The sequence below is a fragment of the Polypterus senegalus genome, chromosome 16 (genome assembly GCF_016835505.1).
Source record: "Polypterus senegalus isolate Bchr_013 chromosome 16, ASM1683550v1, whole genome shotgun sequence".
Taxonomy (NCBI): Eukaryota; Metazoa; Chordata; class Cladistia; order Polypteriformes; family Polypteridae; genus Polypterus; species Polypterus senegalus.
Genome location: NC_053169.1, coordinates 25148769 through 25173788, shown reverse-complemented (window position 1 = coordinate 25173788; position 25020 = coordinate 25148769). Strand labels below are relative to the sequence as shown.

Sequence of the window (25020 nt, the reverse complement as noted above, 5' to 3'; positions counted from 1 at the left end):
ATCGTTGCACTACTGATGAAAATGAAAACATAATAATAACAATATTAATATCCAAAAACTGGAAAACTAAGAGAATATATGGGAGCTGAAAGGCAAGGTCAAAAAATGAGCTGAAGATCAAACAAGGAAAACTGTCAGAAAATAGCAACCAATACTAAAGGGCCAAGAGGAACATGAAAGTCAGAAGATAAAGAAGCAAATTAAGAATTTTTGAAATTTCAGATCATGCTGACCCTCGACCATCACAGGTGGAGAGGGTACCAAAGCAACAGCAAATCTGCACAAATGTACAAGATTAAGGTGAGATACATGTAAGAGTGATTTATCCAAAAACGAGCTGTTAAAACCAGAGAGTATGTAAAAAGACCAATACATTTGACAATGGAACAAAGATTGATGAACTGCAGACGAAATTTTTAGGACAGCACTCCCACACCTTCTATCTGCTTAGCATTTGGCAGAGGCTCTACTGAAACCAAGTACTGTACTCCCAAACCCTAGTCCAGCTAATATGCAACTTACTCAATAATTCAGAAAGTGTGGGTACCATAGATTCAAGTTTGATCTGACCCTGGAGCACTTTTCCCTTCACTCCATCACAGGATATCCCCGACCATTTCGCCATACATCACCCACACTGGCTCAACTGCCTGTTTCTGTCCTTTCTTTTCCTCAATTTTTCTTCCTTTTCGTCTACTACTCAGACCTTTTATATCCTTGTGAATGTACTGTAGATGTTCTAAATGATCCATTGAGCACTGAGGGATGACTGTGCTGACCATGCTTGTGCTTATGAATGAGCAATCTGCCAATCTGATATTAAGCACCCAATGGTCACTTATCTTTTCTCTCGTGCTCACCTGCTGTCACAAAATCTGAACCACACAATTCTTCAAAAATCCTGAACCTGCTCTGATCTGCCACAGATCCCTGACACCTTTTACCTCAAGAATGTTTAAGTTGTGTGTGTGGAGTTACAAAGAAGGACAAAATAAGAAATGAGACAATCAGAGGTACAACAAAAGTAGGATGGACGTCTAAGAAAGTATAGGAAGGAAGGTTGAATTGCTACAGACATGCAATGAGAGACCATGAATACAGTATATGGGAAAAAGAGTGATGGGAATGGAAGTACAGGGGAAGTGACAATGGAGGTGGTTGGATAAAGTAAAAGAAGATCTGAAGGAAAAGGGCTTGACTGGCGAGGACTGTCAGGTAGCTTCCAGTTTAAATAGAAAATACATTCTCAGGGTCCACTTGTAAACCTTCATGACAAATATGATAATCTAGGAATAGCACAGATGACTGGTGACATTCGCATTTATCTGTTTTGTAAATAACTTGTGTGCTCGAAGTTGTGACACTCTTCTTCTCATGATGAACATGTGACTCAAAATTGGGGTAGAAATCAAAATATCATCAATATACACCAAAACAGAATATCACAAGTTATGGAAGATATCATTTAAGGACAGCTGAATCCTTGGCTAATACATATAGCATGACAAGATATTCATAATGAAATGAGATGGCATTAAATGCTGATTTTCATTCATCACACTCCTGATTGCATATTAGGCTGTACACATTTTGGAGAACAAGTTTTGTGAATGTGGCTGATCCAATGATGTCATCAAGAAGAGAATGCATTAATGCCAGTGAGAAATCATTCTTAACCATGATCTTATTTAGCTCCAGATAATCAATTCATGAAAGTACCATAATATTTTGACACAAAGAAGAAGTCAGCTCCTATTGTACATTCTCCCCTTAGCTAAGGTAACTCCAGACAATAAATTAATTGTGCCGTCATACTTATAATGAGGTGAGAGTAACTGACTGTTGTTTGTTAAAACCATCTTTAATTTCTAAATCAATATTTGCAAGGGTAGCTACTTGGCTGCATAAAAGAGGTTATTGTATCTGTGACCTTAAGCAGCTTAAAAACCAACTCTGGCTTCAGGCAATGAGCTCTCATTTCCAGTTAAATACTGAGGTGAGTTTACAGAACCAAGGAAAGTCTAGTCTTATTGATGGATTGGAGGATTTTAACACATAAAAAGAAACCTCATCAGAATGAGGACAGCCCACAGCTAAATTTATGGTGAGATAGTGAACTTTCCTAGGCTGTCCATAAGATATTGCATAGTTTTAGTTCTAGTGGTTTCTCAAGCAATACTAAAACTAATAACTTAAATCTATAAATAGCAACATACAGTATCTTTTTGGGGTGTGATAACTTTGATTTTTAGTAGTTTTGAATAGAAATGCCTGTCTCATCAACCCTTTCGTGAGATGGGAATTTCAGTTTCCCTGAAGCATACAACAGGTAGAACTTAAATGCCCTGGTACACCACAGTAAAACAAAAACCCAGAAGTGGCTCAACAACAATAACATTTATTCATATAGCACATTTTCATAGAAAAAAATGTAGCTCAAAGTGCTTTACATAATGAAGAATAGAAAACTAAAAGACGCCGTAAGAAAATAAAATAAGTCAACATTAATTAACATAGAATAAGAGTAAGGTCCGATGGCCAGGGAGGACAGAAAAAAAAAACTACAGACGGCAGAAGAAAAAAATAAAATCTGTAGGGATTCCAGACCATGAGACCGCCCAGTCCCCTCTGGCCATTCTACCTCACATAAATGAAACAGGCCTCTTTGGATTTATGGTTCTCATGGAAGGGCTCTAGGATGACATTCCTGCAGTACGTGTAATGTCCACTTTACCTTTGGGACTTGTTGTTCGGTGCCAGTAGAGATGTCTTTTTATTTTTGTCCAGTTCTCCTACTTACTTGCCCAGCCCAGGTTTGCTTTGCTAACTGCCCTGAAAAGAGCAGCGCACCATGTTACAGTTTGAGAGGCTGTGCTGAGCGTATCAATGAACTTAAATCTCTCAATAATTACTCTGTGTTAGGAACCACTGTGTAATATTTGATGTTTTCACAGCCAGATTGAGATCTAGTGTCTGAGAGCACCATCCTTTTCATGCTCTTCAAACCATATAGCTACCATTCATACCCTGTGTCAAAGTTTAATGCCTTCATGAATTAAGTCATTAACCATTAAATGAACTTGACCAGCTGAGAATTGCTTCGTATTTCCCTTTATTCTCAACCTCAAATGGAATATGTGGTCCTACACATCCATTCCTTTTTTTTTCTTTTTAAAACTGGTGTAATCCAAATCAGGGTTGTAGGATTATGGGGCAGACCTAAAATATATCAAGAAAATGCACCTAAATCCATAGCAGAGTTACAAGTAACATAAGCCTTTGTGTGTTTAGATTTCTTTTAGTATCTTCTGCTTGTTAAAAGACAACTCATCTGACTAACACTCAGTGCGCCAGTGCTTTTGTCATTTACACCTCTTTGGCTGTGCAAAGGTTCTTTGTTTTGTCTTTTTTTTTTTTTTTTAATGAGATGCCTCGGTTTTGGTGATGTTTTCAGTCAAATAAGACACGAGTGCATGACTGCTTTTAATTGTAGATCAAGCCACATAATGTCTTTTAACATCCATGCCAATGTCACTTTACTCACACTTTTCCTGCTTGAAAATCAAGTTAAGCATTTTGTCGTCACTGGACCTTCTGACAAAAGGCCTTTCACAAGGTTACTAAGATCTTTTGTTTAAGTCAAATTGCCCAACATAATAAGCAAATAGTTCTGCTCAGGATTTTTTTAATACTTAATTATCTTAATGACTTTAATTTCATTTCTGTCCCTCATTTGCTCAGGTGTTTCTTTATTTTGTCATTTGCATTTAATAGGGTGATACATCTTCATTTCATTTAATGTCTGAAATGTTTTAAATTTGTTTCATCAATGTAATGATGACATATTTCTGATGCCATCTAAAGGGTTTTTGTTTGCTGTTGCTATGCTGGTTACATCACAAAGATGTCAAATGACGCATAGGTCAAGAGGATCCAGTTACAGTATATAAGGTAGTGGTATTCAGTTCTTGGCATCCATGTATTGGAGTCACCTTAGAATTGTTCTCTTTGTCGGAGACATTAGGGAAAATTAAAACAAAGCTCCACAAAGACTTGAAGTAAAAGGCATCTCAAAGTCCTTTGACTCTACAATTCTCATTTACATCTCTGGTCCCATTTATACAGTTGTGTTATTTGCTTTTCTCTGAATGTTAGCAGACTTGTGTAGTTCATTTTCTAGCCACAACCTTCCATTTGCTTCTGTCCAGTCTTATGGAGGTCACAACAGATTACAGATTTTTAATATAAGTGCCCATCCATCATAATCAGTTATGTTCTCTATCAGGATTGCTAGCGACAGGAATCAGAAATGATTCACTACTCCAGCATATCAGTGGAAATCCTACTGTTCCAATAGCTCATTTTTGAGCTTGTGTTCTGAAACTGGCATACTTGTTAAAAATCTACAATAACTAATGTTGTAAACTGAGCAGTGCATACAACTCCACCACCCTGAGACCCCTTCACCCTGACATTAAAATGCAAAATCTACCCTAGCAGAAAGGTTGGAACCAACCCTGAACACAACAAAATCAAAATTATATAGAAGAAGTCTATTGATGATATTCAACATCACAATGAAAACCTTATGAAATAAGACCAGGAGGGTTCATCTTAACTTGACTGGGGTTTATAATTTTTTGTAAGTTGTATTTAATTTTTAGGAGCATCAATATGACGTCCATCTTTAAGGCCTCCCTGCCCAGGGTTTGTTCCTGCCTTGCGCCCTGTGTTGGCTGGGATTGGCTCCAGCAGACCCCCATGACCCTGTGTTAGGATATAGCGGGGTTGGGAAATGACTGACTGACAGACTTTAAGGCCTCCTCTTTGTTTTACTTCTTTTCCCCACAGGTGGTTAATGATTCTGTGCATGGCCTCATCACTCTCCATCCACTTTTGGTTAAAATAGTGGACACCCCACAGTTTCAGAGGCTCCGGAATATAAAGCAGTTTGGGGCTGGCTATCGTGTCTACCCTGGGGCATCTCACAACAGATTTGAACACTCTCTTGGGTATTCTATTTATTTATCTTTTAACATTTTCATTTTGTCTCCTTCAGTTGTACAGCATTGTCATGTTGTGATTTAAGTCTTTGAACAACAGTTGACTCTCATATGATCTTAGTGTGCTTAGAACGGGACCAAAAAAACAGAGTCTGTAACATCATTTGGGCCTACCACACCCATTTGGTATCAGATAGAGTGGCTCACTTGCCAATCACTAAGTCACACCGAAACAAGTTAATCAAAAGCAACACTCAAAACCCTCAAAAGGAAATTCCCAGAGAAATTAACTTTCTCTTGCTAGAAAAGGAAGTCTTTCCTTTATGAAAACAAAATGCAAATACTGCGGATATGGCAAGTCTTTAAATAAGATAGCAGCTAACGCCACAGCCACATCATGTTGTAAGCATGCACGCACATAGGACATTAATCCTCTTGACACATGGTGCTACAACAACAAAATATCCAAAATGGCAGTACAGTTAGCTCATCTTTGTACAGCAGTAAAATCTGTAAAAAAAAAAAATCTTTTTAAATAATCAAAACTAAAATGTATAATGGTCAAAGTTACAATCTCCTTTTAAATCATAACAACAGAAAAATTCATTTGAATGGCAGGATAAAATGTTGTCCTTGCATCCCTGAGCTCTGTAATGTTTCGTCAGGGTCAGGTCTCTCAGGTATTCTCCATGTTGTTCATTTCCTTAAAAAGGCAAGAGGGTGCCATTCCTCCTAGACAGGACATATGTGCTGTCCTTCAACAGTTAGGGAGAGAGAGTATAGGCAAATCTTCCCAGGCTCACCCTTAAATGTGCTGCCTCCTCTTCCGGCTTCTTTTCCAGTCACTTGAACAACTCCCAACTGGAGGATTTTAAAAAGGCAACACAGTCCCACTGATTCCAGTCAGGGTCCACACGCTGCTCCTTTGAAGCTACAAAATCTTAAGGCCTCTTTCCGGGTTGTGACACATTGTGAGGGGGTGAGTGGGAGTTGTTAATCCAAACCAAGATTAATACCAAAGAGGCCAAAATAACAAAAAGGGTGAAATCATTAACCAACATATCATAAGATGGGGCCAAAAAAGTAGAACAATAAACTAACAAATAAACAAAGGAGAATAATAAACCTGCTTTGCTGCTGAACTTACCACACTAGCATTCTCTCTCAATTCAAACTTCCAAGTAGAGATCTGAGCAGTTCCGATTTTCCCATCCCACTTATTACTAAAAATATTCTCTTCTGCTCCTGAAGTTATTTCTATTTTACCCTTACCGAAAGCCTAAGTGGACTCTTAAAACAGCAGAATCTACAAGGGGAAGAGAATCATGCATGTGAATAAATCTGCTTTTTTTCCAAAATGCTGTCAAAGTACACCTATTTGAATCATTTTCAAAAAATAAAAAATAAATAAATAACCTAGGAAGACCTGCACTGGCATGTGTGCCACTAAGACAAGCTTTTAAATTACGCTTTGAACACCACAAGATGTGAGCCAGCACCTAGAACAGTGGAAGACCACGCCAGCCGACTCCTGTCTCTTTCTACTACGCTACGTATGATTGAAGAGGCCCTGTGGTTCCAGTGTTTCACACCAGTTCCCAGTTGTTCCACCACCAATTTCTATACAACTGTGGGGTCACAATTCTCATTAAGTAAAAAACATCCTTCTGTTTATTTTTGATTTATTTATTTTTATATTTTTCACTCTCTATTTATGAAGTGTATGTCACCTTGCAAAGTTGCTTGTCACCTCCCTTCAGATGAACCAGCCTGAACTCGGTATCACAAAGGAAGATGTTCTGTGTGTGCAGATTGCAGCTTTGTGCCATGATTTAGGTAAGCTGGTGGAATTTTCAAATTTAGTATGACAAAGAATGTCGTCGTGTGTACTCCAGCGTTTAGGGTGTTGCTGTGGTCTCTGAAAACATTCACTTAACATACTTATTGGTCTTTAAGGTCAGTTATAAAGCTGTATGTTGGTAGATCATTGCTGCTATGATGAGAAATGTGAACATATGAGTTATGCTGTGGTGAAGTGAACTTTGTATATGATGTGACCAAGTAAATAAGTACATATACAGTATCTTACCAGCTTGGTTAAGGTATCCACTCCTAAACTGCTTTTAAAATTGTTTGCTATTGTTTTCAGTGGCTTTATTCACATGTAAGCATTTTAGCAGCGAGTAGTTAAGAAAACTCCTGAATGCAGCAGTGTGTAAACATTTTATGTCAAATGCTTGTTACATTGAAATGAAAGGTAACACTTGCAAAAACGCTGGGGGGAAAAAAACTTTTAGAGGAAAGTACTCATTGAAACCAAAAAAACAAACAAACAAATAGTGTCATTGAGCATGCACATGCTTCAGTCATCAAGTCACATCTATTGAGGGTTAGGGTCAAGTACACATGCAGCTTGCAATCAAGTGACAAGAACTGAACAGACGTTATAGGCACACATTTAGTTTTAATCAAGTTGAGGCTTTGTTACATTTGGTAAAGATGTTGTGATATTGGCACAGTGGTAGTGCAGAGTTGTCATTCTTGCTATTGATTTATATACGTGATTTTACTTAGCTGTCGATGACTGCCTGTTTCAACACTGGATACTGGAAATGTGTTAGTAACAGTTCTCAAATAAGAAAAAACATTTAACCATTAATGTGCCTTAAAGTAAATAACATTCATTCTCTATATTGAATAACGGAATTAAAACTAAACACATACTTGTAGATTTTCATTACTTTATTATATTCAGGATAAGCCTTGCAAAGGATTGCTGTACAATCCACCATGTTTGCTTCTTGCCTTATGCCCAGTTTTGCTCAAATAACTTACTAGCTTCATTTAAATCTAAACTGGGTAGAATAAATGTAACCCTCAGCAGTGGTATATGCTGGAATAATTCTATAACCACAAATCAGACAAAGCTGGAAAATTAAAAAGAAAAAAAAACCCCAAAAAACAATGATTCTTAAATGTACTTTGACTTTTATTTCACTGCAGATAGGATGAACCCAGGATATTCTATGCTTTGTCTGGTCAAATTCATTTCATTTGTTAATATAAACTGTAAAGGAGACAAGAGCACAAGATAAATGGTCTGGGGCACCCGGAGGCAAACCTCATATATTAAAGTTGCTCAAAATTAAAACACGTGGTAATGCACAAAGCTGAGGCGTCCTTGAAATCAGTCAATCTGACCAAGATGACGTTGTTTCTTCTTACAGTGGATTCAGGTGGTCTGACCCCAGAAGTGATGTCACTGTGAGAGAGGTGTCAATCTTCCTTTCTGCAGGAGGGGAAGGAGAAGAGCGAACATTACACAGTGCCCCCTCATGTCTCTGTAGTAAATTACACTCATGCAAGCCTTTAGGTTGTTCTGCAAGCACACGTGTGCAATAACGTTCATTCCAGCATTTCAGGCCTGCAACACTTTTCAAAAAAAAAAGTTGGGACAGTAAAGCATTCACCACTTTGTGATGTCACCATTCCTTCTTACAACTCTTAAAAGACAGCATACCAAGCGATGAATCATTTCAGGTGTCATTTTGTCCCTTTCTTACTGCAAACATATCTTAAGGTGTGCAACAGTACGGGGTCGTCATTGTCACATTTCTTGTTTCAAAATTCTTCACACATTCTCTGTCTGGGACAGGTAAGGACTGCAGGCAGGCCAGTCCAGTAGCCGTACTCCCTTCTTCCAGCACCATGTCTTTTGTGTGCAGAATGTGTTTTTTATTGTCTTGTTGAAGAATGTACGGATGTCCCTGGAAAAGATGCCATCTTGAAGACAGCAAATGTTGCTCTAAAATCTCAATATACATTTCTGTATTAATGCTGCCATCACAAAAGTATAAATGACCTTTGCAAAGGGCACCAACACAACCTCATACCATGACAGACTCTGCAGGCTTTTCTACTTGTTGCTGATCTGGATGGTCCTTTTCGTCTTTGGTCCAAAGCACATGGCATTCATTTCTTCCAAAAAAGATTTGGAATGCTGACTCGTCTGATCACAATACACATTTCCACTGTGTGATGGTCCATCCCAGATACCTCTGAGCCCAGAGATGTCAATGCCGCTTCTGAACTTGCTTAACATAAGGCTTCTTTTTTGCCCAGTAAAGTTTTAAGTGGCATTTGTAAATTTAACTCCATATTGTGGTGCTTGACAGAGGTTTGCCCATTTGGTTATATCAGCTATTGATGAGTGACGGTTCTTGATGCAGTGCCTGCCGTCTGAGGGATTAGAGATCATGGCTGTTCAGCTTAGGCTTGTGCCCTTGCCATTTACGCACTGAAATTTCTTCAGATTCCTTGAATCATTTAATGATAATTTGCACTGTAGAGGGAGAAATAAACAAATCCCTTCCAATCTTTCTTTGAGGGACATTGTTTTTAAACATTACAATAATTTTTTTACTGGAGATCCTCAGCCCATCTTTGCTCCTCAAAGACAGCCTTTTGTGGATACCAAATCAGGATTACAATGACCTGCTCACATCACCTGTTTGAAATCACATCATTATTTAATTTTTTTTTACATCATTACTGACCCTCATTTGCCCCCATCCCAACTTTTTTTGGAATGTATTACAGGCCTGAAGGGCAGGAATGGATATATATTAACAAATAAAATAAAGTTGACCAGGCAAAACATGAAATATCTTGGATTCATGCTTTCTGCAATGAAATAAAACACAAAGGAAATTTAAGAATCACTGCAGATTTATATTATTTTTCATTTTCCATAAAATTGTTGTGTATGAATGTAGCATCTATTCAATTCTTTTCATTTGATTACATGCTATGTACATGCTTCACCTCACAAGCTGTCACTGAACAACCAATGTTGTGCCTACAGCAGCTGGGAATTGCTTTGAGAAACAATACAATTATCATCATTTCTTTTTCTTAGAAAGGAGGGAAGGAGCTTCCGTACATAACATAAAGACACAATCACATATCAATGTACTACATGCTCATTGATATCAATGTGCAACACTGGAATTTTTCAGGATGCTGCCCGAGTTCTTCATTGAATTGTCCTCTAGACTCCCTTTGATGCACCCATGACACTGGCGTCACCTCATCTTCAGTACTGTGAGCACTAAGATTAAAAGCACTGAAGTTTGGAAAAATTATAATCACTTCTCAACACTAGAACACCTCAAAACTCACAAAATAGAGGCAAGAAATGTGAAACATATTTTAAAAATGCTAGAAAAATGTTAGAAATCATCTGAAAAATGCCTAAAAATAACTGAAATACACTTCCAAAAGTGTATTAAAAAAGCTTGAAAAGCACCAAATAAACCCTGGGAATTTATAATGCTCAAATATGAAGGGACCCTACAACTGGGGCAAAATGTGAAAGTACAATGTTTACATTTACAAGAAATTAGCACAAAATTGAACACTACATTGAAATGGTGGTTCTGTGCTTGTCACTAATTGTAAGTATGTGGATACAATTAACTCTTAAAAGGAGGATAAATAAAATATTAACTGGTAAAACAAATGTCAAGTCTTTAAAGCAAAGGCAAACACAATTTTTTAAAATTTCTTTTAAATGTACATATATTAGCACACTTAACTGAATGCAAAGTAACAGAACAAAATAGGCCAACTAATAAAACAATGCAGTCAACTAATGAATCCAGCAAGGGGGCCTGTCCTCTCTGGGAATATGTCCGCTACAGCTTGCAGCTTTTCTTAAACCAAAGGTGATATACATACTGTATATATACTGTGGTTAGTCGGCCAGTCTGCAAATATCCATCATGCCGTCTCAGTTGATCAGTAGAAGCAGATCATAGTTATGTGATACAGCATCTGTCAAATAATACAAAGATAACATGACACATGTTTCGCCCTTATTGGGGCTCATCACGTGTACGCACTTTTGCATCCATAATGGGGATCAAGCCTTGGACTCCCTAGTGATGTAGTGTTAATTCTAATATGAAGCAAGATATAAAAAACACTAAAGAAAGAATATAATTAGCTTCTTTTAATATCAGATGACGCTCAAAAGAATACAATTTTCAAGGCAAACTCCTGGCAAAAACACATAGTGGCTGGGTTGCTGCATTCGGCTCTGGCCACTTCGAGGGAGTGCTGGAGATCTGTTTCCTAGGTACGGGCAGGAGTGGCGTCTTCATCCATCCATAGATGAGCTTCAGTTTTTCAGGTCAATGTCAGGGTTTTTATACTTTTCTCATGGTGTTTGGTTCCAAAATATGAACATGCATGGCCTTAATTTCCCCTTTTTAAATAAAACAATTTGTATGGGATATTTGTATGGACTAAACCTCACAGATCACAGTGACACATTTTAAATCTTTGGCTACAATTAGGCACAAGCCCAACCCATTGATTTGCTGGAATAAAAGTCTGCAGCCATAGGTATTCCAGAAGAATGAACTTGAGAACCTTTGAAAACAACAAAATTCCTAAGGAGTTAGCGCCCCCTGCTGGATACAGTAGCTAAAAAAATACATTCCAAAAACTCCAAAATTAAGAGAACAAATTAAACTAACAAGCTTAAAATACCCTAATGCATCAAAAAAATTAAAACCTTAATTCTTAAGAAATTACTGCCAAAAAGCTAACTGCAAAGTCTGAGAGCCAACAACATTTAGGGGTCAGACTACGGCTCAAGGCCTGCTCAGAGATGGATGCCCCAGTGGTAGCGCACGTACAGGATTGTGGGCTCCACGAGTGGAGAACTTTTAAACAAAATGAAATAATTACAGACATGGGAAAAACTATTTGAAAATAATTAGCTAAAAAAGCAACTAATTAAACTATATAATATTTAAACAGTTAAATATAAATTACAAGAACAATAATTAAATTGAGGAAAGTAAATCCAAACAGATTAAAAAAAGTAGCAAAGAAAATAAAACAAAAATCAAAGGGGAGCCCAAGTGTAGTCCAGCCACCCCATTTACAGAATTTTATCTTTGCATTTTTTACTGTTGTCATTTTGTTGTTATGATTTGTTCCTTTTATTTTGTCCGTTATTTTCACCATACTGCTTGTGGCAGCTGTGCCAGATTCTAACCCTGTGGACCAATGACAGTATGTCATGTGGCCTCATTGCACCACCGATATAAAATATGACGATGTGTTTCATTTCACATTCAAATTCTGGATCATCAAAAAAAAAAAAAAAAATGAGGTTGCAATAGCTAGGGCAATGAAAAGGGAAAAACAAAGGAGAATTAGATTAGGCCCTGACCTGGATGTGAAACTCCTGCTTTGAGGTTAAGTTCCTTGTCCTTGTCAAATGACTTTCCTTTTAATCACTGCTGCTAAACAGAAACTTAATATGCCCAGGTCACCAGTCCACCTGTTTCACAAGGTCCAAAGCATTGTCTATGCTACATGCCACTGCTCAAGCTGGCGCCCTAGGAGTAGTCATCTCCTGGGCTCTTAGTATTACATTGGCACACTGCGTTCCCCTTGGTGGAAGTTTTGTGTCACTGCCATTTTATTATTGCCATTGCATTTACCTCCTGTGTTTTTCATTACTGGTGTGGTCCCTGTTGGGCCCTCCTTTACAATAAATAAAATCCTCTACTTGACAAATGATATAAAATGTATTATAATGGTTTACTATATCTCATTTTTCATGAATAGAAGCATTCATGGTTTTGAAAGCTTGAGCAACAGAAAAAATAAACAGTATTAACCCTTCATTTAGACTCTAAAAAGGAGGACACATTCATTACAAAATTAGTTTTCTTTCTTTCAGATTCTGTTATCCTTCACTAATAAACACTTAACCAGTTGTTGTTTATGAAGGCTGATTTGGTTACAGCTTCAGGACTCTGAATTCACATCCTGCCTCAGATTCTAACTGTGTGGCACTTTTATGTTCTCCATTTTCTGATTTTATTTCCTCACACTAAAGTTGCGCACATTAAGTGAAATGGCAAGCCTAGTTATTGTGCAAATCTGTCTGCTCATTCATGAAATGGTGTCCCACCCAAGATTACAGACTACATCTATTAAGATTACAGTGCATGAAATCAAAGAGTGCTGCTGTCATAATGCTTCAGAGTTCAATTATTGGCACGGGTAATGTCTGGGGATTGTATTGACAGGTAAAAGAATGGCACAGTGGCACTGTCTGTGTGTAGTTTACATGTTCTCCACAGGTGTTTTTGTAGGCTTTCTTCCAGGTTCCTTAAATTCCAAGAACAAGTGTGTTAGATTATTTGGCTTTATGTACAGTATGTGAGTGTGTCCCTGTGTAGGGACTGCAATGGGATGGCAACCTGTCCCAGGATGAGTCCTTCTCTCTGCCCATTTCTGCTGACATACTCTATAGTCCGGCTCTCCCAGTAACTCTGAATTGGATTCAGTGGGTTTGGGAATTCAGTGTTGTGTCAATGTCTGTGACTTCGAAATACGAGCATACAAGGAGTGTTTATGAGCAAGTGAGTGCACCCAGTAGTGGACGGATACCTGTCAGAGCTGACAGAATAGGCTCTCCTGACCCTGTGTTGAAATAAAACAGTTTAAAAAAATAATAATTAATTACGTGGATTTTTCTGATATGCTGTCTGAAAGTAATTCTCTGTTTTTTTTTTTTTTTTGGTTTTTTTTTTAAAGGACATGGACCATTTTCCCACGTTTTTGATGGAGTTTTCCTTAAAGAATACAAGGAGATACCCTGGAAGGTTCAGTATTTTAAATGTTTTTCAGTTGTTTTAGTAATGCAACATTGTAGGCATTTGTAAACAGTCATAAGCCAAGTCTTTAATATTTTTAATGTTTTAAAAACAGAGATAAAGCTTACATCAAGATGCTGACGTTTAGTTATCTTCTATGAATAATCAGGCCCTTTTCTCTAAAAGATTACTAGATTATAACACACTGCCTTGGAAAGCCGGGCTAGCTTTTGCCCAAGATGTTTCCTTTCAAGTTTTACTTTGTGAAGGAGCTTATGAGAGCTAAAACAAAATGAGCTGCGGCTCAATGGCAAACAGCACTGCATCACAGCTGCAGGACAGTGGGCTTGAATCCAGGCCTGAGCACTGTCTGGGGGGCTCCTGCATGTTCTCCTTTGACATCATTTTTTGTATCTGACCTGGTGGGAGTCTATTAGGTTAATAGGCAACTTTGCCCGAGTATGAATAAGTATGAGTGCTCTTCAGTGGACTGGTGCCATCCTTGAGTGTCTCCCAGCTGGAAGCAGCAGCTCCTCAAATCACTGAACCAGATGAGCATTCTTGTAAAATAACACCTTGCTTATTTTTAAATGAGGGACAAAAAATATCTTTCAATCTAATCTAAATGTTAAAACTGTCTAACTGTGGTTTTACCATTTTCCCAATCACCATACTTTTTTAAAACTGAAAGCCACAAATGTCTCAAGTTGTCATGACACTTTTTTCCTTTTGTGTGTCTTTATATAATATCTAGCCGGCCCTTATCATGGACTACAGGCATAGCACGTAAACTTAAGTTCATAAGCAACATCCAATTCAAATTAATTCAAAAGAGTGTAACTGCAGTCTACAACACCCACTTATGTCACACATACAAGCGTCACTCATGACACATTCACTCAAGGCCGTCATTCTCAAAATGCCCATTAGTGTGTACTAATAAAATGTAGTGCATATCTCATTCCAACAGATGGCACATACAAAACTGGCGCGGTAATCTAATGAAGGTAAATTTAAATACAAACAAATTAGAAAATATTTACATAGCCCAACAATCAGGTGTGTTCAGGGTCTAAGTTAACTGATTTAAAGTTTGAACATTTCACATTTTTTCAGTTAATCATTTATCACAGTTTTGTTTATTAAGTAATTTTGTTACAATGAGCCATATTCAAAACTAACAATGATAACAGAGTGTAACTCCAAGTGTTAATAGCATATTACAATAGAGTTTAAAATGTAGCTTAAATAGGCTTGTGGTGGCTTAACAGTTTTCATAAACAGCAGATTCCAATTTGAATGATATAAAAATGCCATTGATTAATGTGTGTTAGTTGTGGAGGTCTGTGACTAAAATCACTCTTAGTATCACCATATGAAAGGAGAAAAGCAACTGAAATAAGTTCCTCAACTAGCTATTAATATTAGTTAAAACCAGTAGTTCATTAAAATTGTATAAGCGGGTTAGAAAATGACTGACTTGGAAAGGAACTGAGTTATTGTATAATGGGGATCGTAAAGGTGACAATTCTCTTAAAGATGTTAATTCAAGTCTGTTACACAGAAGCAAAAGCAGATTTTAGGGTACTCATCAACCACGACCCCAGCTGAGTCTGTTGTATGACCCACCACTAAGTGACTCTTTTGGCACAGACAAGCTCTAATCCAGCTCTGTCCTTGCTCTTCATGCACACCACAGCACATTTCTTGTTGCATGTCTGATCTTCATCCCTCATTTCAACTACCGTTGAATTTCTAATTTATATCATGTTGGTTAGCTGCTTCTTTTCCGTGTAATTAATTTGTTCAAACAAGATTTAGCTGCTGCTTAATAACATCGGTTCTTTACAAAAATAATCTGGAGATAATAACATTAGTTCAGTCAAGTCAGTCTTTTATGTGCATACAGAATTGCTTTACTCTTCCATTCATTTCTAGATAAGTGACTTTTTTGTAAGTAAAGCAGCAGGATAAGTGTGCTACTGTATGAGCTGCTTGCATGTGTGCCCCCTTTTCCTTGTGTTGAATTTGATATCCAAGCAGCTTTCATAGTTGAAAAAATGGAAAATATATAAAATATACAAGTTGGTTTAACAGCTCCCAAGGTAAAATCGAAACATGAATGTAAATCACAAATCGCACAGAACATTTCTCAGTTTTAAGATAGACACATTTGCAGATTTGCCAATGGGGGATTTTGAAAATTCAAAACTCTGTAGAGCACAATTTGTTCAGCATATTTCATTGAACATTGAACTGTTGTGACAAATCTTCTTGAAGAATAAATGTGCCAAATTTCAACAAAATTTGTCCCCAGAGGGCTGAGCTATTTCATTTTGACAGACAGACAGATATGGCGGTCATAATAGGTGCTTCTTGCATTATATGCAAAAACACCTAAAATAAAATATAAGAGACTGATAGAAGAAGTACTAATCTCATTGGAGGCCATTGATTGTCACACAGAGGGAAGAAGTCTGAAACTTGGGGTCTGGGAGTCTGTATTCTCTTTTTACCTGTTAATAGATCTTATTATTTGCTTACCCAATTTATTCCTGCTCTCATTTTTCTGCTTTAATAAGCACAGACTGACAGAATGCTTGATGTACTTGATTGAGGTTACTACTCCCTCTATCATTCTTTTTTAATCCCTATATTTTCAAAAATGTCCTCTATTAAGTTATAGGGTCAGTTTTTCTGTTGCCTCAATAATGCAGTATTTTGTTATAGTAATCTCAGTAGCAGTGATAATGTTTGCTATAAGTTATCTATTGGAATGAACAATGCAATGCACTTTATTTACTACATGTATTCCAAAATACATTCCAACAGATGGCACATCACAAACATTAATGTTGAATAAACCCAATGTTGTCCAAACCGGGAAGATAAGCCAATTACAATAAAGTCATTGTTGTGTCTTTTTTCTAACACTTTCTTTACCTGAAAGTTAATAGTGCTGTCGATCTTTCTTTTTTACTCAATACAGTGACTGCCATTAATTCATACTGAAAATGAAGACAATGGGTATGTCATGAGTGATATCATCAGGCTTGTAGTGATTGACATCAATGTGCATGTCGAGAGTGACGTTGTTAGATGAATGCTGCAGTTAGACCTGGACAGAAATCATTTTAAATTATATTTCTTCCTCCCATAAAAGTCAGGAGATCATAGTATGAAAAGGTGAGCCATGTGTTAACTGTGACAGATGGCTGCTAATCTTCTGAGTTCAAATTCAGATCATTAAGTGTCAATTTACTTTAAAAAAACACCAAACATGTCAACTATATGTCATCTATTATGAGCCTTGACATGCCTGATATCTCTTGGTGATAAGAGCCCCATTATGCACTCAGTAATTCATTCTCTCCGTTTGTACAGCATGAAAAAGGTTCATGTGATATGTTTGACCACATGTACAAAGACAATAACTTGAAGGACTGCTTTGAGGAATATGGACTGGAAGATGAACATCTAGACTTCATCAAGGACATGATTAATGTGGTAAGATAACATTCTTTATGTAATGTGAAATCAAAAGCCTAAGAATATTCTTAAAAATGTTTCATCTGTTCACCTAAATTAGAAAATCAACACCATATTGAGACCTAAGAAGAGAATTATTAGAATAATAACAGTGGAGCCATGCATGTACAAATAAAAATTGCCATTTAATTTAAAAAAAAACAGTAAATATTTCGAAAAGGAATATGTAAAGCAAACATATTGGTAATCAAACATTAATTACCATTTAAAGTAGAGTAGATTCCTGAGGTATATCACTGCTAGTGCAAATGTTTAGTGTAAGCTTTAATAAAGCTGATAGAAACATGATTTTTAAAAGGATACTGTAGTATGAATGGTCACTTAATATAGTCAAGTGACTCTTGGCAATAGATAAGAAATAAAAACTCTGCTGTTCTTAGAGTTCTCAGTGGTCCAACAAACCCGACCTTTAAACTGTCATGAGACTGAAAATTAAAATGCAGATTTAGATTCAATGTATACCATAACAGTGAAACTGTGATGGGACTCTGACTAGTTGTCAAATGCCACTGAAACTGCATTTAGCAACCCCAAAAATCACCACATTCTCATACTATACCTGTTAGTTTGATTTTGAGTTTTCAATCGAGCACCACAGTCTCTTCACCTCACAAGCTTGTCTGTGGCATTCCATCCCCTCTCCCCAAATGTGTCTTTGCTTCTTAGTTATCTCAGTTTGATTGTTTCACAGATTGTAAGAGAAATGGGGTTGATGTGGGGAATATTCTTTATATTTTCATAACATAGAAATAAAAACTCTCAGTGATGTGTCAATGGCATTGTTTATAGGCTATGTCTCATACTATTAAAACAGTACCGTAACAATCCAAGGTATGGCAAATGAAGGACTGAGAAACATCCACAAGCAGGTGTTTAATAGTCCTTAAAATGGCCATTTTTGTCTTTTTTTAAGAAAGGACACTGATCAGCTTCTGTTGTTAGCCTTTGAACACTTTGCTCTTGCTCTTCAAAGGTAATGACTGTCTTCACAAGCCTTCACTCCCTCACTGGCCGTCTTCTTTCCTTTGTTGTGTCAAACCTGTTCATCGAGTCTCCTTTTTAGCTCCTTCACTGCTCACAGACGTTTTTCGCCTGCCTGTTTTCTCACAGGTTGAGTTGCTACAGTATACTAAGTAATGGGTGGAATATCACTTGCTGCAGAATTAGTGCTTGGATGAACTCAGCTATTCCTACAGCAACCCATCACATAAACATCTAAACAACGTAAACTGAATCACAATCCACAATTTAAGAAACACTTCTCTACATTTGTGTTTGCATTGTGATTGTTTGATTGAGCTAACTGGTTTGCTAAAAACTAGAAAAAGTATAAAATTGCACATTTTTATTTTGAATCAGAAAAACCAGAATGCTCTCTTTGGAAGTGTATTTCATTATCAAGTAAATCTAAACCAGTCAATGAATACATATCATTCAAGTAGAATGTCATGGTTTAACTGCTTATCTTCTAACACACAGTACAACTAAAGAGGCACTCAGCTAACCATACAAACAAGGATAACATTACACAGGTTGGTCTGAAATTCTAACCCAGCCCATGTCTGTCCATGTCCTCCTGATCTCTGACCCTAAATTATCTCGTCGCTCACAGCATGGACTACTTGCAACAAAAGGCTGATAAATGGGTCAACAATAAGGCTTACAAATGGGTCAGGTGCCCTCTAGTGTCCGTGACTTTGAATTATAAAGCACAAATTTGCTGGATCAATGTGCATTGATGAGCCACATATTACAACTACAAGGAATTTCTGCTTCTCAGATCAAGTATCATTGTAGACTTATTTAATGTAGCAGTGCTGCAATATTTGACCCATTTTTATTGGCTTTAAGAATGTTTTGCAATCACCCTCTAAAACAGGCCCTTTCTATTCTCCGTTCATGTTAAATAAATCAGTATTCATATACGATATTAACAATGTTTCCCATATTTGCGGCAGTAGTTGTAAACACAACCTAATCAGAAGTTTGCATTTATTGATTATTAATGCAACTACAATTTTAAATTGTACATTTTTATCTGAACTAAAATACAGTATGTCATAATGGATTATTCTTACATTATTCAGTCTGCTTATTTGATTGCTTTTTTGTTATTGTATGCCTCCTGTGAGCAAATACTAGAAAGCACTTCAGGTCCAAATGCCTTTGTAGATGCTACAATGAAGACAATTAAACATTCACTTGGCAAAAATGGTGTCAAGCTGTTTTTGTTCCTTGTGGAGAGAGAACAAGTTTCAGACTGGAGCATCGGGCATTCAGAACAATCGCTGATACCCAGTCACTCATCAGCAGACAGCCTTGCACTGTAGTGACTTTGTTTATTAGGAGTTGCTGGCCCAGTAAATAACAGCACCATCATTTATTTACTGTATACAGCACATTTTCATACAGTGGTGTAGCACAGTGATTAACAAATACCAACAGAAAAATTACAATAGAAAGTAAAACATCACAGATGATTATAGTGGCAAAAGTGAGTGCTTGATCTGATAACATACTACGGTCAAATGGCCTGGAAGGAGAGGAAAACAAAACTCGATTTGGAATGGACGCTGGATAAAATAAACCAGAGTTTCCACGTCCAAAAGACCACTCAGCTCCCGTGAACATTGTACACTACTAAATATGACAGTTATTCTTTACTAGCAACATAAGATGCAGCACCCTTGAGCTTTTAATGCAGTAGGTGTCATCTAAGCTGTGGCAGCCTTCATCCTTTCTAACACTGAAGGTAGCAGCAGAGTTATTTAGCCAGGTGGCAGTGGCACAGGGCATTACCACATGATACCGAGAAAAGTAAAGATAAAAGGTAGCAATTGAAAACTGGCAAAATTAATAAGGATGATTAGCCACGGTGAATAAATACTTAAAATATGCAATGATCAAGGTTTATTGTTAGCCTTATAAAGTTGATGTTTTATAAATAAATTAAGAAAAGGCCAAATTAAAACGGTGTGTTTTTAAAGTCTTCACATATGCAACAGTACAACGCTAAAGTATGTCTGTTGATAAAATATTCCAGATGCAGGGACATGCAGTCAGGGGAGGCAGGTGTCATGAAAAGTAAAAAAAAACTCATAATGATAACATAAAATAAGTGTGTCCGCTGGTCTATACTATAAATTTGTTTTCTGTCTGATTCCAAAATCTTTAATCATTTTTATAGTCAAAATCGCTGAATTGGTGGATTTCCAGTTCAAATACAGGAGAGAAACGTGAGATGCGGTAGCAACGAGCCTCACCTCACCTCACTTTAGACCGCACTCTCCCTCACACTCGGGGTTGATGCATGCAATTGGTGTGTGTATGTTGCTGTCTCCCTGTATGTCGCCAAAATAATTATTGCAGACACGTTTATTATACACTCTGACTTTCCACAGTCTGGCTAATATCTTTAATGAAGGTGTGTGATATATCTAGTCTTGCTGATCAGACATAAAACCGCAGTGAAAAGGCACAAGGTGAGGCAGACTGAAGAGGGCGCATGTGAGCCCAACAGGTGCTCATTGCTGCTGTTCTTCTGAGCAGACGCTCTGGGCGCCAATAAGTTAGCGATATCAGAAAGTCAATTGCACTGCAGCGGGCAGTGTATTTTTATATTTTGTTCTGACTGACTGCCAAAATGGAAGATTAAGAATTTTAAAACTAAAGGAAAATAAGCTGGACCTTTACAAGAAATTGATGGAGATTATTGTGGAGAAAGATAGGCACATGGACTCCATTTACAAAAAAAAGGTAAGACCATAAACAGTTTTCAATTTTATAAAAAATGGGATCAGACTAAGAAAAAAACAATGCAACATTTAAAAACTTAATTTTGGCCTTAAATAAAATATTCTTTTGTTTTTCTTATTATCCTTTAGTTGTACAGTCTGTATTGAAATGAATGAATTGAATGAATTGAAAATGAATTAAAGCATCAGAATTAAAAACTTTTAAAAACAACTAAATATTTCAATTAAGGTCAAAATTGAATTCTGTTTTTTATACACCTATCTATACTCTCATTTGTATTGAATGAATGTGAATTGTGGAATTGCAACTGCAAATTTAGAACACATGGAGGTTGCAGAGCAAATGCGCTCTCTCCACTGTCTCTCGCCGCTATAAATGTTATTTCTTAGCCAAATATGCGCCTTACCTATGTGTGTATAAAGAATGCTGATAAGATATGAAACATAACCAGGAGTCAATGTGTATGCTGCCAGCTGAATAGTGAATAAGCTACTCTTTTGAGTTCATGGATTTGTAAATCTGAAGGAGTCAGTGCCTCACCAGCCGTGAACCTCACTGCATGTCACTGTCCAGATGTGCAAAAAAGCTGCCAAACCAGTCTTTGGTTTCACTCTCAGAGGCCAGTGGTCAAAGATCTGGGGTTACGAGTATGGATGTACAGGACAGCATTTGATCTGGATTCAGCCTAACATCAAAACTCCAGGCATGTGACCTCAAGTAAATACCTCTCTCATGTTTTATTACCTTTGTATACTGGTGACGGATTCTCTTGGTGTTTGAAAAGATGTGATATTAGGCTGTTAATGTCTTGTGACAGTGAGCACTGTCACATTTGGTGATGTCTCTCTAATGTGATTATGAAGCAGATTGTGTGACCGAAGCTGTTGTAGAGCTTCAGATGAGATTGTAAAGCATCTTGAATTGGTTTCCACTTTGCCAAATAAAATACATTTTGTTTGCAATGTGTGACTAGCAGAGGTGCTTTCCCATCTCCCTCACAGCTATAATAACACAAAAAAGGCCACAATATACAGAAATGGTGCATTTATACAACTCAGAGTAAACACAGGTAGGTAAACACATGTGATAATTAAAGTACAAATTAAAAGGAAGTACAGTGGAAACTTGACATATGGGCCTAACTATTACAGGAATTGCTCCCAGTTTATGTGGCGGTGGCTTTCCCACCTTACAGTACCAAAACAAATCATTCAGTCCCTTCCTCACCTCCATCTCTCACCAGCATTGGCCCCTGTTTAAACCATCAGCTGAGTGCTTGTCCTCTCCAAAACTCTCATTTCAGAATTCATCCAGCCTCCGTCCTGGGTATGATGTTAATCTGCATCCAGCCCTTCATGTAGGCCCTCCAACCTGCAGGGGAAAACTTGTGAGATGGTAGCAGGATTGGCACTCCAGCCACCATGAAAAAAAACTCACACTGTTCTATTCCATCTGAACTAGTGTGGTGCTGAGGTGTCACCCGCTGCATGGCTGCGCTTGGGTCCTAATCTGGGATCCTGAATTGGTTTGTGATGTGGTGAGTGTGGCAATGCGCTGTACCACTGTGTGCTTCTAACCTCTGATAGTGAGACAGCTTCATCTCCCCTTCCTGATACCCAGCATTACTTCCCAGATCACAGGTGGACAACTGTTTCAGGCTCTTTTCTTGCCTTATACCTGATGTTGCTGGGACAGGGTCCAGATCACCCCACAACATCCTCACCTCCACTTATTTTCCAATGGAATTGTAGTAAAAATGGAAACAATAAGTTTAGAAAATGTTTTGCTGATTTATTTTATTTCTTAAGACCATGTTAGAATCTTTATACATAATACGCTACACGCTAATACACTTGTAGCTCACAAACCATTTGACCTATTGACCAGAAATTTAGTACACATATACTACGTGACGTCTGCTATCCACTTTCAGGGTGATGATTGACCCCCAAGGTTATTCCTCTTAAATTTTTTTTTATTTTATTCTATTATAGAATCAACTCTCGGCAGAGGCCAGGAGGGCACCGCTCTCATTCCCTACCACCTTCGCTGTCACTTCCCCTCCCTCTTCATATCTTAAGTCATTCTTGAGGCAGATTGAAGACTTAAGTGCCAGCTTATGTAAAAAATTAAGGAAAACGTACTAAGTAATTGCAACACAAACACTGACTTAATCAGTTTTAATGCGAAAAGATGCTGATGGAAGAAGAGAAGAAGCGGGACGCTAGGGTAGAGAAAGGAAGAGCTGCTCAGGAAGCAGCAAGCGCATTAACCTCTGAGCAAATGTACATCCTACAACATGTTGCAAAATGAAACATTTCAGTTCACATTTTCCATAAATTAATAGTAACTTGAATAATCAGCTAAATTATTGTTTTCAAATGTGCAGCGGTAAGTGCAACTCAGAGTCCACTTGCTCCAGCCTCTTATTGTTCTGCTGATTAAACAGGAATCTCTTTTTTTAGGAACGTCTCACAGACGAAGAAATGGGTGAAAAAGAGAAGCCATTCCTATATGAAATTGTTTCCAACAAAAAAACTGGAATTGATGTTGACAAATTTGACTATTTTGCAAGGTGAGAAAGAAAGTATGGTATGACTTCAGTCTCCCTTACTGGGCATGCAGAATAGGAAATGGATAGAAATGCTATAAGACTGGGCTTTGTAAGCTTAGCACATTATAAATGAAATCAGACTGGGGATCAGCAAAAGGGTCTGACTGCAGACATCCACTGTGAGGCCACATCCACAGGTCTCTGGTTACTGAAGTTTCTTAGTAATAAGATATGTTGTTTTCTTTTATGAAAGTGTAGACATGGACAGCTCTACATTATTTCCTATTAACTTTTTATTATTATTTGGTTAATATTTTATTCGCAAATGTTAAAGTTTAGACTGTAAACACTTTTTTTATAATTTTATCACAGAAGGTGCTATGTATTGCAAATCGCTAGAATTGATTAAGTCTTAGAAAGCATCAAAACTACACAAAGCCTTAGAATAAATACAGAATAAAATTTCCACTTTACAGTCTTTCTGTTAAACTATTTTCTTTTATTTTATCCCTGGTTCATATATTCAGTATATCCTTTGTCATTATTGGATCTTATTTAAATTACTAATATTTTTCTTAACTGTTTAATGTTTGACATATATTGTGTGTATACTTATATACAGTGCCACCCCTAGACAAACTGTAGCCCTAAGCAGAAACTTTTTCTTGGCCCTCTACACTCCTCAGTCTCTTCACCTCGCCCCTTCCTGAATTCACTACATTTATATTTGTTATAACAGCTTTTATCTAAACAATAAATATATAAATACATTAGACATATATACAGTGGGATGCAAAAGTTTGGGCAACCTTGTTAATAGTCATTATTTTCCTGTATAAATCGTTGGTTGTCACGATAAAAAATGTCAGTTAAATATATCATATAGGAGACACACACAGTGATATTTGAGAAGTGAAATGAAGTTTATTGGATTTACAGAAAGTGTGCAATAATTGTTCAAACAAAATCAGGCAGGTGCATAAATTTGGGCACCACAAAAAAGAAATGAAATCAATATTTAGTAGAACTGCCTTTTGCAGAAATTACAGCCTCTAAACGCTTCCTGTAGGTTCCAATGAGAGTCTGGATTGTGGTTGAAGGTATTTTGGACCATTCCTCTTTACAAAACATCTCTAGTTCATTCAGGTTTGATGGCTTCCGAGCATGGACAGCTCTCTTTAACTCACACCACAGATTTTCAATTATATTCAGGTCTGGGGACTGAGATGGCCATTCCAGAACGTTGTACTTGTTCCTCTGCATGAATGCCTTAGTGGATTTTGAGCAGTGTTTCGGTCGTTGTCTTGTTGAAAGATCCAGCCCCGGCGCAGCTTCAGCTTTGTCACTGATTCCTGGACATTGGTCTCCAGAATCTGCTGATACTGAGTGGAATCCATGTGTCCCTCAACTTTGACAAGATTCCCAGTCCCTGCACTGGCCACACAGCCCCACAGCATGATGGAACCACCACCAT

At 37.4% G+C, this 25020-nt stretch overlaps 1 protein-coding gene across 1 annotated transcript in view; it reads left to right on the top strand.

Moving 5' to 3' along the window:
* LOC120516704 (deoxynucleoside triphosphate triphosphohydrolase SAMHD1-like) overlaps positions 1–25020 on the top strand; it is a 58781-nt gene that overhangs the window by 7248 nt on the left and 26513 nt on the right. The window contains exons 4-8 of the transcript XR_005630892.1: positions 4852–5012; positions 6724–6839; positions 13629–13696; positions 17072–17194; positions 23458–23567. The gene's annotated coding sequence lies outside the window, so the exon portion shown is untranslated. The remainder of the gene's footprint in view (positions 1–4851; positions 5013–6723; positions 6840–13628; positions 13697–17071; positions 17195–23457; positions 23568–25020) is intronic.